Raw genomic sequence first — 14690 nt, forward strand, 5'->3', positions numbered from 1 at the left:
CTAGCTGCCTGGGACGCTGAGTACAGCCGGAGCCAGGCTCAGTAATTGAGACCGTCCCGGGATTGCTCCCACCCCAAAGGGGCCAGGACCAAAAGCTCTTGCTGCTCTTCAAGTAGCCAGGCAACCCCATTCACAGCCCGACAAACGCTGCCGCTGTCTCTTTCGTGAGCCTCCCAAACGTCAAGATTATCTGCCTGGGACGCTGAGTAGAGCCGAATCGCAGCCCAGCAATTGTGATTGTCCCGGGATTCCTCCCACCCCAAAGGGGCCAGGACCAAAAGCTCTTGCTGCTCTTCAAGTAGCCAGGCAACCCCATTCACAGCCCCACAAACGCTGATGCTTTCTCTTTCGTGAGCCTCCCAAACTCCAATAGTATCTGCCTGGGACGCTGAGAGCAGCCGAATCGCAGCCCAGCAATTGAGATTGTCCCGGGATTCCTCCCACCCCAAAGGGGCCAGGACCAAAAGCTCTTGCTGCTCTTCAAGTAGCCAGGCAACCCCATTCACAGCCCCACAAACTCTGACGCTCTCTCTTTCGTGAGCCTCCCAAACTCGAAGACTATCTGCCTGGGACGCTGAGGACACCCGGAGCCAGGCTCAGTGATTGCGAACGTCCGTAGATTCCTCCCACCCCAAAGGGGCCAGGACCAAAAGCTCTTGCTGCTCTTCAAGTAGCCAGGCAACCCCATTCACAGCCCCACAAACCCTGACGCTGCCTCTGTCGTGAGCCTCCCAAACTCCAAGACTATCTGCCTGGGACGCTGAGGACACCCGGAGGCAGGCTCAGGAATTGCAATATTGCAGGGATTTCTGCCACACCAAACTTGGCCAGACCAAAAGCTCTTGCTGCTCTTCAAGTAGCCAGGCAACCCCATTCACAGCCCCACAGACACTGCTGCTGTCTCTTTCGTGAGCCTCCCAAACTCCAAGACTAGCTGCCTGGGACGCTGAGTACAGCCGCAGCCAGGCTCAGCAGTTGCGAACGTCGTGAGATTCCTCCCACCCCAAAGGGGCCAGGACCAAAAGCTCTTGCTGCTCTTCAAGTAGCCAGGCAACCCCATTCACAGCCCCACAAACTCTGCCGCTGTCTCTTTCGTGAGCCTCCCAAACTCTAATACTTGCTGCCTGGGACGCTGAGTACAGCCGCAGCCAGGCTCAGCGATTGCGACCGTCCAGGGATTCCGCCCACCCCAAAGGGGCCAGGACCAAAAGCTCTTGCTGCTCTTCAAGTAGCCAGGCAACCCCATTCACAGCCCCACAAACGCTGCCGCTGTCTGTTTCGTGAGCCTCGCAAACTCCAAGATTATCTGCCTTGGTCGCTGAGTAGAGCCGAATCGCAGCCCAGCAATTGTGATTGTCCCGGGATTCCTCCCACCCCAAAGGGGCCAGGACCAAAAGCTCTTGCTGCTCTTCAAGTAGCCAGGCAACCCCATTCACAGCCCCACAAATGCTGCCGCTTTCTCTTTCGTGAGCCTCCTAAATTCCCAGACTATCTGCTTTGGACGCTGAGTACAGCCGGAGCCAGGCTCAGTGATTGCGAACGTCCGTAGATTCCTCCCACCCCAAAGGTGGCAGGACCAAAAGCTCTTCCTGCTCTTCAAGTAGCCAGGCAACCCCATTCACAGCCCCACAAACGCTGACGCTGTCTCTTTCGTGAGCCTCCCAAACTCCAAGACTATCTGCCTGGGACGCTGACCCGGAGCCAGACTCAGCAATTGCGACCGTCCCGGGATTCCTCCCACCCCAAAGGGGCCAGGACCAAAAGCTCTTGCTGCTCTTCAAGTAGCCAGGCAACCCCATTCACAGCCCCACAAACGCTGACGCTGCCTCTTTCGTGAGCCTCCCAAACTCTAATACTAGCTGCCTAGGACAGTGAGTACAGCCGGAGCCAGGCTCAGTAATTGCGACCGTCCCGGGATTCCTCCCACCCCAAAGGGGCCAGGACCAAAAGCTCTTGCTGCTCTTCAAGTAGCCAGGCAACCCCATTCACAGCCCCACAAACCCTGACGCTGCCTCTGTCGTGAGCCTCCCAAACTCCAAGACTATCTGCCTGGGACGCTGAGGACACCCGGAGTCAGGCTCAGGAATTGCAATATTGCAGGGATTTCTGCCACACCAAACTTGGCCAGACCAAAAGCTCTTGCTGCTCTTCAAGTAGCCAGGCAACCCCATTCACAGCCCCACAAACTCTGCCGCTCTCTCTTTCGTGAGCCTCCCAAACTCTAATACTTGCTGCCTGGGACGCTGAGTACAGCCGCAGCCAGGCTCAGTAATTGCGAACGTCCAGGGATTCCGCCCACCCCAAAGGGGCCAGGACCAAAAGCTCTTGCTGCTCTTCAAGTAGCCAGGCAACCCCATTCACAGCCCCACAAACGCTGACGCTGTCTCTTTCGTGAGCCTCCCAAACTCCAAGACTACCTGCTTGGGCTGCTGAGTAAACCAGGAGCCAGGCTCAGCGATTGCGAACGTCCCGGGATTCCTCCCACCCCAAAGGGGCCAGGACCAAAAGCTCTTGCTGCTCTTCAAGTAGCCAGGCAACCCCATTCACAGCCCCACAAACGCTGACGCTGTCTCTTTCGTGAGCCTCCTAAATTCCCAGACTATCTGCTTTGGACGCTGAGTACAGCCGGAGCCAGGCTCAGTGATTGTGATTGTCCCGGGATTCCTCCCACCCCAAAGGGGCCAGGACCAAAAGCTCTTGCTGCTCTTCAAGTAGCCAGGCAACCCCATTCACAGCCCCAGAAACGCTGATGCTGTCTCTTTCGTGAGCCTCCCAAACTCGAAGACTATCTTCCTGGGACGTTGAGTACAGGTGGAGCCAGGCTCAGCAATTGCGAACTTCTCGGGATGCGTCTCACCCCAAAGGGGCCAGGACCAAAAGCTCTTGCTGCTCTTCAAGTAGCCAGGCAAGCCCATTCACAGCCCCACAAACGCTGACGCTGCCTCTTTCGTGAGCCTCCCAAACTCCAAGAATATCTGCCTGGGACAATGAGCCGAAGCCAGGGCCAGCAATTGCGATGTCCCGAGATTCCTCCCACCGTAAAGGAGCCAGGACCAAAAGCTCTTGCTGCTCTTCAAGTAGCCAGGCAACCCCATTCACAGCCCCACAAACGCTGACGCTTTCTCTTTTGTGTGCCTCCTAAATTCCAATACTATCTGCCTGGGACGCTGAGCCGGAGCCAGACTCAGCAATTGCGACCGTCCCGGGATTCCTCCCACCCCAAAGGGGCCAGGACCAAAAGCTCTTGCTGCTCTTCAAGTAGCCAGGCAACCCCATTCACAGCCCCACAAACGCTGACGCTGCCTCTTTCATGAGCCTCCCAAACTCTAATACTAGCCTCCTGGGACGCTGAGTACAGCCGGAGACAGGGTCAGCAATTAGGATGTCCCGAGATTCCTCCCACCCCAAAGGGGCCAGGACCAAAAGTTCTTGCTGCTCTTCAAGTAGCCAGGCAACCCCATTCACAGCCCCACAAACGCTGACCCTGCCTCTGTCGTGAGCCTCCCAAACTCCAAGACTATCTGCCTGGGACACTGAGGACACCCGGAGTCAGGCTCAGGAATTGCAATATTGCAGGGATTCCTGCCACACCAAACTTGGCCAGACCAAAAGCTCTTGCTGCTCTTCAAGTAGCCAGGCAACCCCATTCACAGCCCCACAAACGCTGACGCTGCCTCTTTCGTGAGCCTCCCAAACTCTAATACTAGCTGCCTGGGACGCTGAGTACAGCCGGAGCCAGGCTCAGTAATTGAGACCGTCCCGGGATTGCTCCCACCCCAAAGGGGCCAGGACCAAAAGCTCTTGCTGCTCTTCAAGTAGCCAGGCAACCCCATTCACAGCCCCACAAACGCTGCCGCTGTCTCTTTCGTGAGCCTCCCAAACGTCAAGATTATCTGCCTGGGACGCTGAGTAGAGCCGAATCGCAGCCCACCAATTGTGATTGTCCCGGGATTCCTCCCACCCCAAAGGGGCCAGGACCAAAAGCTCTTGCTGCTCTTCAAGTAGCCAGGCAACCCCATTCACAGCCCCACAAACGCTGATGCTTTCTCTTTCGTGAGCCTCCCAAACTCCAATAGTATCTGCCTGGGACGCTGAGAGCAGCCGAATCGCAGCCCAGCAATTGAGATTGTCCCGGGATTCCTCCCACCCCAAAGGGGCCAGGACCAAAAGCTCTTGCTGCTCTTCAAGTAGCCAGGCAACCCCATTCACAGCCCCACAAACTCTGACGCTCTCTCTTTCGTGAGCCTCCCAAACTCGAAGACTATCTGCCTGGGACGCTGAGGACACCCGGAGCCAGGCTCAGTGATTGCGAACGTCCGTAGATTCCTCCCACCCCAAAGGGGCCAGGACCAAAAGCTCTTGCTGCTCTTCAAGTAGCCAGGCAACCCCATTCACAGCCCCACAAACCCTGACGCTGCCTCTGTCGTGAGCCTCCCAAACTCCAAGACTATCTGCCTGGGACGCTGAGGACACCCGGAGGCAGGCTCAGGAATTGCAATATTGCAGGGATTTCTGCCACACCAAACTTGGCCAGACCAAAAGCTCTTGCTGCTCTTCAAGTAGCCAGGCAACCCTATTCACAGCCCCACAGACACTGCTGCTGTCTCTTTCGTGAGCCTCCCAAACTCCAAGACTAGCTGCCTGGGACGGTGAGTACAGCCGCAGCCAGGCTCAGCAGTTGCGAACGTCGTGAGATTCCTCCCACCCCAAAGGGGCCAGGACCAAAAGCTCTTGCTGCTCTTCAAGTAGCCAGGCAAGCCCATTCACAGCCCCACAAACGCTGACGCTGCCTCTTTCGTGAGCCTCCCAAACTCCAAGAATATCTGCCTGGGACAATGAGCCGAAGCCAGGGCCAGCAATTGCGATGTCCCGAGATTCCTCCCACCGTAAAGGAGCCAGGACCAAAAGCTCTTGCTGCTCTTCAAGTAGCCAGGCAACCCCATTCACAGCCCCACAAACGCTGACGCTTTCTCTTTTGTGTGCCTCCTAAATTCCAATACTATCTGCCTGGGACGCTGAGCCGGAGCCAGACTCAGCAATTGCGACCGTCCCGGGATTCCTCCCACCCCAAAGGGGCCACGACCAAAAGCTCTTGCTGCTCTTCAAGTAGCCAGGCAACCCCATTCACAGCCCCACAAACGCTGACGCTGCCTCTTTCATGAGCCTCCCAAACTCTAATACTAGCCTCCTGGGACGCTGAGTACAGCCGGAGACAGGGTCAGCAATTAGGATGTCCCGAGATTCCTCCCACCCCAAAGGGGCCAGGACCAAAAGTTCTTGCTGCTCTTCAAGTAGCCAGGCAACCCCATTCACAGCCCCACAAACGCTGACCCTGCCTCTGTCGTGAGCCTCCCAAACTCCAAGACTATCTGCCTGGGACACTGAGGACACCCGGAGTCAGGCTCAGGAATTGCAATATTGCAGGGATTCCTGCCACACCAAACTTGGCCAGACCAAAAGCTCTTGCTGCTCTTCAAGTAGCCAGGCAACCCCATTCACAGCCCCACAAACGCTGACGCTGCCTCTTTCGTGAGCCTCCCAAACTCTAATACTTGCTGCCTGGGATGCTGAGTACAGCCGGAGCCAGGCTCAGTAATTGAGACCGTCCCGGGATTCCTCCCACCCCAAAGGGGCCAGGACCAAAAGCTCTTGCTGCTCTTCAAGTAGCCAGGCAACCCCATTCACAGCCCGACAAACGCTGCCGCTGTCTCTTTCGTGAGCCTCCCAAACGTCAAGATTATCTGCCTGGGACGCTGAGTAGAGCCGAATCGCAGCCCAGCAATTGTGATTGTCCCGGGATTCCTCCCACCCCAAAGGGGCCAGGACCAAAAGCTCTTGCTGCTCTTCAAGTAGCCAGGCAACCCCATTCACAGCCCCACAAACGCTGATGCTTTCTCTTTCGTGAGCCTCCCAAACTCCAATAGTATCTGCCTGGGACGCTGAGAGCAGCCGAATCGCAGCCCAGCAATTGAGATTGTCCCGGGATTCCTCCCACCCCAAAGGGGCCAGGACCAAAAGCTCTTGCTGCTCTTCAAGTAGCCAGGCAACCCCATTCACAGCCCCACAAACTCTGACGCTGTCTCTTTCGTGAGCCTCCCAAACTCGAAGACTATCTGCCTGGGACGCTGAGGACACCCGGAGCCAGGCTCAGTGATTGCGAACGTCCGTAGATTCCTCCCACCCCAAAGGGGCCAGGACCAAAAGCTCTTGCTGCTCTTCAAGTAGCCAGGCAACCCCATTCACAGCCCCACAAACCCTGACGCTGCCTCTGTCGTGAGCCTCCCAAACTCCAAGACTATCTGCCTGGGACGCTGAGGACACCCGGAGGCAGGCTCAGGAATTGCAATATTGCAGGGATTTCTGCCACACCAAACTTGGCCAGACCAAAAGCTCTTGCTGCTCTTCAAGTAGCCAGGCAACCCCATTCACAGCCCCACAAACTCTGCCGCTGTCTCTTTCGTGAGCCTCCCAAACTCCAAGACTAGCTGCCTGGGACGCTGAGTACAGCCGCAGCCAGGCTCAGCAGTTGCGAACGTCGTGAGATTCCTCCCACCCCAAAGGTGGCAGGACCAAAAGCTCTTGCTGCTCTTCAAGTAGCCAGGCAACCCCATTCACAGCCCCACAAACTCTGCCGCTCTCTCTTTCGTGAGCCTCCCAAACTCTAATACTTGCTGCCTGGGACGCTGAGTACAGCCGCAGCCAGGCTCAGCGATTGCGACCGTCCAGGGATTCCGCCCACCCCAAAGGGGCCAGGACCAAAAGCTCTTGCTGCTCTTCAAGTAGCCAGGCAACCCCATTGACAGCCCCACAAATGCTGCCGGTTTCTCTTTCGTGAGCCTCCTAAATTCCCAGACTATCTGCTTTGGACGCTGAGTACAGCCGGAGCCAGGCTCAGTGATTGCGAACGTCCGTAGATTCCTCCCACCCCAAAGGGGCCAGGACCAAAAGCTCTTGCTGCTCTTCAAGTAGCCAGGCAACCCCATTCACAGCCCCACAAACCCTGACGCTGCCTCTGTCGTGAGCCTCCCAAACTCCAAGACTATCTGCCTGGGACGCTGAGGACACCCGGAGGCAGGCTCAGGAATTGCAATATTGCAGGGATTTCTGCCACACCAAACTTGGCCAGACCAAAAGCTCTTGCTGCTCTTCAAGTAGCCAGGCAACCCCATTCACAGCCCCACAAATGCTGCCGCTTTCTCTTTCGTGAGCCTCCTAAATTCCCAGACTATCTGCTTTGGACGCTGAGTACAGCCGGAGCCAGGCTCAGTAATTGCGACCGTCCCGGGATTCCTCCCACCCCAAAGGGGCCAGGACCAAAAGCTCTTGCTGCTCTTCAAGTAGCCAGGCAACCCCATTCACAGCCCCACAAACCCTGACGCTGCCTCTGTCGTGAGCCTCCCAAACTCTAATAGTAGCTGCCTGGGACGCTGAGGACACCCGGAGGCAGGCTCAGGAATTGCAATATTGCAGGGATTTCTGCCACACCAAACTTGGCCAGACCAAAAGCTCTTGCTGCTCTTCAAGTAGCCAGGCAACCCCATTCACAGCCCCACAGACACTGCTGCTGTCTCTTTCGTGAGCCTCCCAAACTCCAAGACTAGCTGCCTGGGACGCTGAGTACAGCCGCAGCCAGGCTCAGCAGTTGCGAACGTCGTGAGATTCCTCCCACCCCAAAGGTGGCAGGACCAAAAGCTCTTGCTGCTCTTCAAGTAGCCAGGCAACCCCATTCACAGCCCCACAAACTCTGCCGCTGTCTCTTTCGTGAGCCTCCCAAACTCTAATACTTGCTGCCTGGGACGCTGAGTACAGCCGCAGCCAGGCTCAGCGATTGCGAACGTCCAGGGATTCCGCCCACCCCAAAGGGGCCAGGACCAAAAGCTCTTGCTGCTCTTCAAGTAGCCAGGCAACCCCATTCACAGCCCCACAAACGCTGACGCTGTCTCTTTCGTGAGCCTCCCAAACTCCAAGATTATCTGCCTTGGTCGCTGAGTAGAGCCGAATCGCAGCCCACCAATTGTGATTGTCCCGGGATTCCTCCCACCCCAAAGGGGCCAGGACCAAAAGCTCTTGCTGCTCTTCAAGTAGCCAGGCAACCCCATTCACAGCCCCACAAACGCTGACGCTGTCTCTTTCGTGAGCCTCCCAAACTCTAATACTAGCTGCCTGGGACAGTGAGTACAGCCGGAGCCAGGCTCAGTAATTGCGAACGTCCCGGGATTCCTCCCACCCCAAAGGGGCCAGGACCAAAAGCTCTTGCTGCTCTTCAAGTAGCCAGGCAACCCCATTGACAGCCCCACAAATGCTGCCGCTTTCTCTTTCGTGAGCCTCCTAAATTCCCAGACTATCTGCTTTGGACGCTGAGTACAGCCGGAGCCAGGCTCAGTGATTGCGAAAGTCCCGGGATTCCTCCCACCCCAAAGGGGCCAGGACCAAAAGCTCTTGCTGCTCTTCAAGTAGCCAGGCAACCCCATTCACAGCCCCAGAAACGCTGATGCTGTCTCTTTCGTGAGCCTCCCAAACTCGAAGACTATCTGCCTGGGACGTTGAGTACAGCTGGAGCCAGGCGCAGTGATTGCGAACTTCTCGGGATGCGTCTCACCCCAAAGGGGCCAGGACCAAAAGCTCTTGCTGCTCTTCAAGTAGCCAGGCAAGCCCATTCACAGCCCCACAAACCCTGACGCTGTCTCTTTCGTGAGCCTCCCAAACTCCAAGAATATCTGCCTGGGACAATGAGCCGAAGCCAGGGCCAGCAATTGCGATGTCCCGAGATTCCTCCCACCGTAAAGGAGCCAGGACCAAAAGCTCTTGCTGCTCTTCAAGTAGCCAGGCAACCCCATTCACAGCCCCACAAACGCTGACGCTTTCTCTTTTGTGAGCCTCCTAAATTCCAGTACTATCTGCCTGGGACGCTGAGCCGGAGCCAGACTCAGCAATTGCGACCGTCCCGGGATTGCTCCCACCCCAAAGGGGCCAGGACCAAAAGCTCTTGCTGCTCTTCAAGTAGCCAGGCAACCCCATTCACAGCCCCACAAACGCTGACGCTGCCTCTTTCATGAGCCTCCCAAACTCTAATACTAGCCTCCTGGGACGCTGAGTACAGCCGGAGACAGGGTCAGCAATTAGGATGTCCCGAGATTCCTCCCACCCCAAAGGGGCCAGGACCAAAAGTTCTTGCTGCTCTTCAAGTAGCCAGGCAACCCCATTCACAGCCCCACAAACGCTGACCCTGCCTCTGTCGTGAGCCTCCCAAACTCCAAGACTATCTGCCTGGGACGCTGAGGACACCCGGAGTCAGGCTCAGGAATTGCAATATTGCAGGGATTCCTGCCACACCAAACTTGGCCAGACCAAAAGCTCTTGTTGCTCTTCAAGTAGCCAGGCAACCCCATTCACAGCCCCACAAACGCTGACGCTGCCTCTTTCGTGAGCCTCCCAAACTCTAATACTAGCTGCCTGGGACGCTGAGTACAGCCGGAGCCAGGCTCAGTAATTGAGACCGTCCCGGGATTCCTCCCACCCCAAAGGGGCCAGGACCAAAAGCTCTTGCTGCTCTTCAAGTAGCCAGGCAACCCCATTCACAGCCCCACAAACACTGCTGCTGTCTCTTTCGTGAGCCTCCCAAACTCCAAGACTACCTGCTTGGGCTGCTGAGTAAACCAGGAGCCAGGCTCAGCAGTTGCGAACGTCCCGGGATACCTCCCACCCCAAAGGGGCCAGGACCAAAAGCTCTTGCTGCTCTTCAAGTAGCCAGGCAACCCCATTCACAGCCCGACAAACGCTGCCGCTGTCTATTTCGTGAGCCTCCCAAACGTCAAGATTATCTGCCTGGGACGCTGAGTAGAGCCGAATCGCAGCCCAGCAATTGTGATTGTCCCGGGATTCCTCCCACCCCAAAGGGGCCAGGACCAAAAGCTCTTGCTGCTCTTCAAGTAGCCAGGCAACCCCATTCACAGCCCCACAAACGCTGATGCTTTCTCTTTCGTGAGCCTCCCAAACTCCAATAGTATCTGCCTGGGACGCTGAGAGCAGCCGAATCGCAGCCCAGCAATTGAGATTGTCCCGGGATTCCTCCCACCCCAAAGGGGCCAGGACCAAAAGCTCTTGCTGCTCTTCAAGTAGCCAGGCAACCCCATTCACAGCCCCACAGACACTGCTGCTGTCTCTTTCGTGAGCCTCCCAAACTCCAAGACTAGCTGCCTGGGACGCTGAGTACAGCCGCAGCCAGGCTCAGCAACTGCGAACATCCCGGGATTCCTCCCACCCCAAAGGGGCCAGGACCAAAAGCTCTTGCTGCTCTTCAAGTAGCCAGGCAACCCCATTCACAGCCCCACAAACGCTGACGCTGTCTCTTTCGTGAGCCTCCTAAATTCCCAGACTATCTGCTTTGGACGCTGAGTACAGCCGGAGCCAGGCTCAGTGATTGCGTAAGTCCCGGGATTCCTCCCACCCCAAAGGGGCCAGGACCAAAAGCTCTTGCTGCTCTTCAAGTAGCCAGGCAACCCCATTCACAGCCCCACAAACGCTGCCGCTGTCTGTTTCGTGAGCCTCGCAAACTCCAAGATTATCTGCCTTGGACGCTGAGTAGAGCCGAATCGCAGCCCAGCAATTGTGATTGTCCCGGGATTCCTCCCACCCCACAGGGGCCAGGACCAAAAGCTCTTGCTGCTCTTCAAGTAGCCAGGCAACCCCATTCACAGCCCCAGAAACGCTGATGCTGTCTCTTTCGTGAGCCTCCCAAACTCGAAGACTATCTGCCTGGGACGTTGAGTACAGGTGGAGCCAGGCTCAGCAATTGCGAACTTCTCGGGATGCGTCTCACCCCAAAGGGGCCAGGACCAAAAGCTCTTGCTGCTCTTCAAGTAGCCAGGCAAGCCCATTCACAGCCCCACAAACCCTGACGCTGTCTCTTTCGTGAGCCTCCCAAACTCCAAGAATATCTGCCTGGGACAATGAGCCGAAGCCAGGGCCAGCAATTGCGATGTCCCGAGATTCCTCCCACCGTAAAGGAGCCAGGACCAAAAGCTCTTGCTGCTCTTCAAGTAGCCAGGCAACCCCATTCACAGCCCCACAAACGCTGACGCTTTCTCTTTTGTGTGCCTCCTAAATTCCAATACTATCTGCCTGGGACGCTGACCCGGAGCCAGACTCAGCAATTGCGACCGTCCCGGGATTGCTCCCACCCCAAAGGGGCCAGGACCAAAAGCTCTTGCTGCTCTTCAAGTAGCCAGGCAACCCCATTCACAGCCCCACAAACGCTGACGCTGCCTCTTTCATGAGCCTCCCAAACTCTAATACTAGCCTCCTGGGACGCTGAGTACAGCCGGAGACAGGGTCAGCAATTAGGATGTCCCGAGATTCCTCCCACCCCAAAGGGGCCAGGACCAAAAGTTCTTGCTGCTCTTCAAGTAGCCAGGCAACCCCATTCACAGCCCCACAAACGCTGACCCTGCCTCTGTCGTGAGCCTCCCAAACTCCAAGACTATCTGCCTGGGACACTGAGGACACCCGGAGTCAGGCTCAGGAATTGCAATATTGCAGGGATTCCTGCCACACCAAACTTGGCCAGACCAAAAGCTCTTGTTGCTCTTCAAGTAGCCAGGCAACCCCATTCACAGCCCCACAAACGCTGACGCTGCCTCTTTCGTGAGCCTCCCAAACTCTAATACTAGCTGCCTGGGACGCTGAGTACAGCCGGAGCCAGGCTCAGTAATTGAGACCGTCCCGGGATTCCTCCCACCCCAAAGGGGCCAGGACCAAAAGCTCTTGCTGCTCTTCAAGTAGCCAGGCAACCCCATTCACAGCCCCACAAACGCTGACGCTGTCTCTTTCGTGAGCCTCCCAAACGTCAAGATTATCTGCCTGGGACGCTGAGTAGAGCCGAATCGCAGCCCAGCAATTGTGATTGTCCCGGGATTCCTCCCACCCCAAAGGGGCCAGGACCAAAAGCTCTTGCTGCTCTTCAAGTAGCCAGGCAACCCCATTCACAGCCCCACAAACGCTGATGCTTTCTCTTTCGTGAGCCTCCCAAACTCCAATAGTATCTGCCTGGGACGCTGAGAGCAGCCGAATCGCAGCCCAGCAATTGAGATTGTCCCGGGATTCCTCCCACCCCAAAGGGGCCAGGACCAAAAGCTCTTGCTGCTCTTCAAGTAGCCAGGCAACCCCATTCACAGCCCCACAAACTCTGACGCTCTCTCTTTCGTGAGCCTCCCAAACTCGAAGACTATCTGCCTGGGACGCTGAGGACACCCGGAGCCAGGCTCAGTGATTGCGAACGTCCGTAGATTCCTCCCACCCCAAAGGGGCCAGGACCAAAAGCTCTTGCTGCTCTTCAAGTAGCCAGGCAACCCCATTCACAGCCCCACAAACCCTGACGCTGCCTCTGTCGTGAGCCTCCCAAACTCCAAGACTATCTGCCTGGGACGCTGAGGACACCCGGAGGCAGGCTCAGGAATTGCAATATTGCAGGGATTTCTGCCACACCAAACTTGGCCAGACCAAAAGCTCTTGCTGCTCTTCAAGTAGCCAGGCAACCCCATTCACAGCCCCACAGACACTGCTGCTGTCTCTTTCGTGAGCCTCCCAAACTCCAAGACTAGCTGCCTGGGACGCTGAGTACAGCCGCAGCCAGGCTCAGCAGTTGCGAACGTCGTGAGATTCCTCCCACCCCAAAGGGGCCAGGACCAAAAGCTCTTGCTGCTCTTCAAGTAGCCAGGCAACCCCATTCACAGCCCCACAAACTCTGCCGCTGTCTCTTTCGTGAGCCTCCCAAACTCTAATACTTGCTGCCTGGGACGCTGAGTACAGCCGCAGCCAGGCTCAGCGATTGCGACCGTCCCGGGATTCCGCCCACCCCAAAGGGGCCAGGACCAAAAGCTCTTGCTGCTCTTCAAGTAGCCAGGCAACCCCATTCACAGCCCCACAAACGCTGACGCTGTCTCTTTCGTGAGCCTCCCAAACTCCAAGATTATCTGCCTTGGTCGCTGAGTAGAGCCGAATCGCAGCCCACCAATTGTGATTGTCCCGGGATTCCTCCCACCCCAAAGGGGCCAGGACCAAAAGCTCTTGCTGCTCTTCAAGTAGCCAGGCAACCCCATTCACAGCCCCACAAACGCTGACGCTGTCTCTTTCGTGAGCCTCCTAAATTCCCAGACTATCTGCTTTGGACGCTGAGTACAGCCGGAGCCAGGCTCAGTGATTGCGAACGTCCGTAGATTCCTCCCACCCCAAAGGTGGCAGGACCAAAAGCTCTTCCTGCTCTTCAAGTAGCCAGGCAACCCCATTCACAGCCCCACAAACGCTGACGCTGTCTCTTTCGTGAGCCTCCCAAACTCCAAGACTATCTGCCTGGGACGCTGACCCGGAGCCAGACTCAGCAATTGCGACCGTCCCGGGATTGCTCCCACCCCAAAGGGGCCAGGACCAAAAGCTCTTGCTGCTCTTCAAGTAGCCAGGCAACCCCATTCACAGCCCCACAAACGCTGATGCTTTCTCTTTCGTGAGCCTCCCAAACTCCAATAGTATCTGCCTGGGACGCTGAGAGCAGCCGAATCGCAGCCCAGCAATTGAGATTGTCCCGGGATTCCTCCCACCCCAAAGGGGCCAGGACCAAAAGCTCTTGCTGCTCTTCAAGTAGCCAGGCAACCCCATTCACAGCCCCACAAACTCTGACGCTCTCTCTTTCGTGAGCCTCCCAAACTCGAAGACTATCTGCCTGGGACGCTGAGGACACCCGGAGCCAGGCTCAGTGATTGCGAACGTCCGTAGATTCCTCCCACCCCAAAGGGGCCAGGACCAAAAGCTCTTGCTGCTCTTCAAGTAGCCAGGCAACCCCATTCACAGCCCCACAAACCCTGACGCTGCCTCTGTCGTGAGCCTCCCAAACTCCAAGACTATCTGCCTGGGACGCTGAGGACACCCGGAGGCAGGCTCAGGAATTGCAATATTGCAGGGATTTCTGCCACACCAAACTTGGCCAGACCAAAAGCTCTTGCTGCTCTTCAAGTAGCCAGGCAACCCCATTCACAGCCCCACAAACGCTGACGCTGTCTCTTTCGTGAGCCTCCCAAACTCCAAGACTAGCTGCCTGGGACGCTGAGTACAGCCGCAGCCAGGCTCAGCAGTTGCGAACGTCGTGAGATTCCTCCCACCCCAAAGGGGCCAGGACCAAAAGCTCTTGCTGCTCTTCAAGTAGCCAGGCAACCCCATTCACAGCCCCACAAACTCTGCCGCTGTCTCTTTCGTGAGCCTCCCAAACTCTAATACTTGCTGCCTGGGACGCTGAGTACAGCCGCAGCCAGGCTCAGCGATTGCGACCGTCCAGGGATTCCGCCCACCCCAAAGGGGCCAGGACCAAAAGCTCTTGCTGCTCTTCAAGTAGCCAGGCAACCCCATTCACAGCCCCACAAACGCTGACGCTGTCTCTTTCGTGAGCCTCCCAAACTCCAAGATTATCTGCCTTGGTCGCTGAGTAGAGCCGAATCGCAGCCCACCAATTGTGATTGTCCCGGGATTCCTCCCACCCCAAAGGGGCCAGGACCAAAAGCTCTTGCTGCTCTTCAAGTAGCCAGGCAACCCCATTCACAGCCCCACAAACGCTGACGCTGTCTCTTTCGTGAGCCTCCTAAATTCCCAGACTATCTGCTTTGGACGCTGAGTACAGCCGGAGCCAGGCTCAGTGATTGCGAACG

Source organism: Platalea leucorodia (assembly GCF_965183815.1).
Source record: "Platalea leucorodia genome assembly, chromosome: 8".
Taxonomy (NCBI): domain Eukaryota; kingdom Metazoa; phylum Chordata; class Aves; order Pelecaniformes; family Threskiornithidae; genus Platalea; species Platalea leucorodia.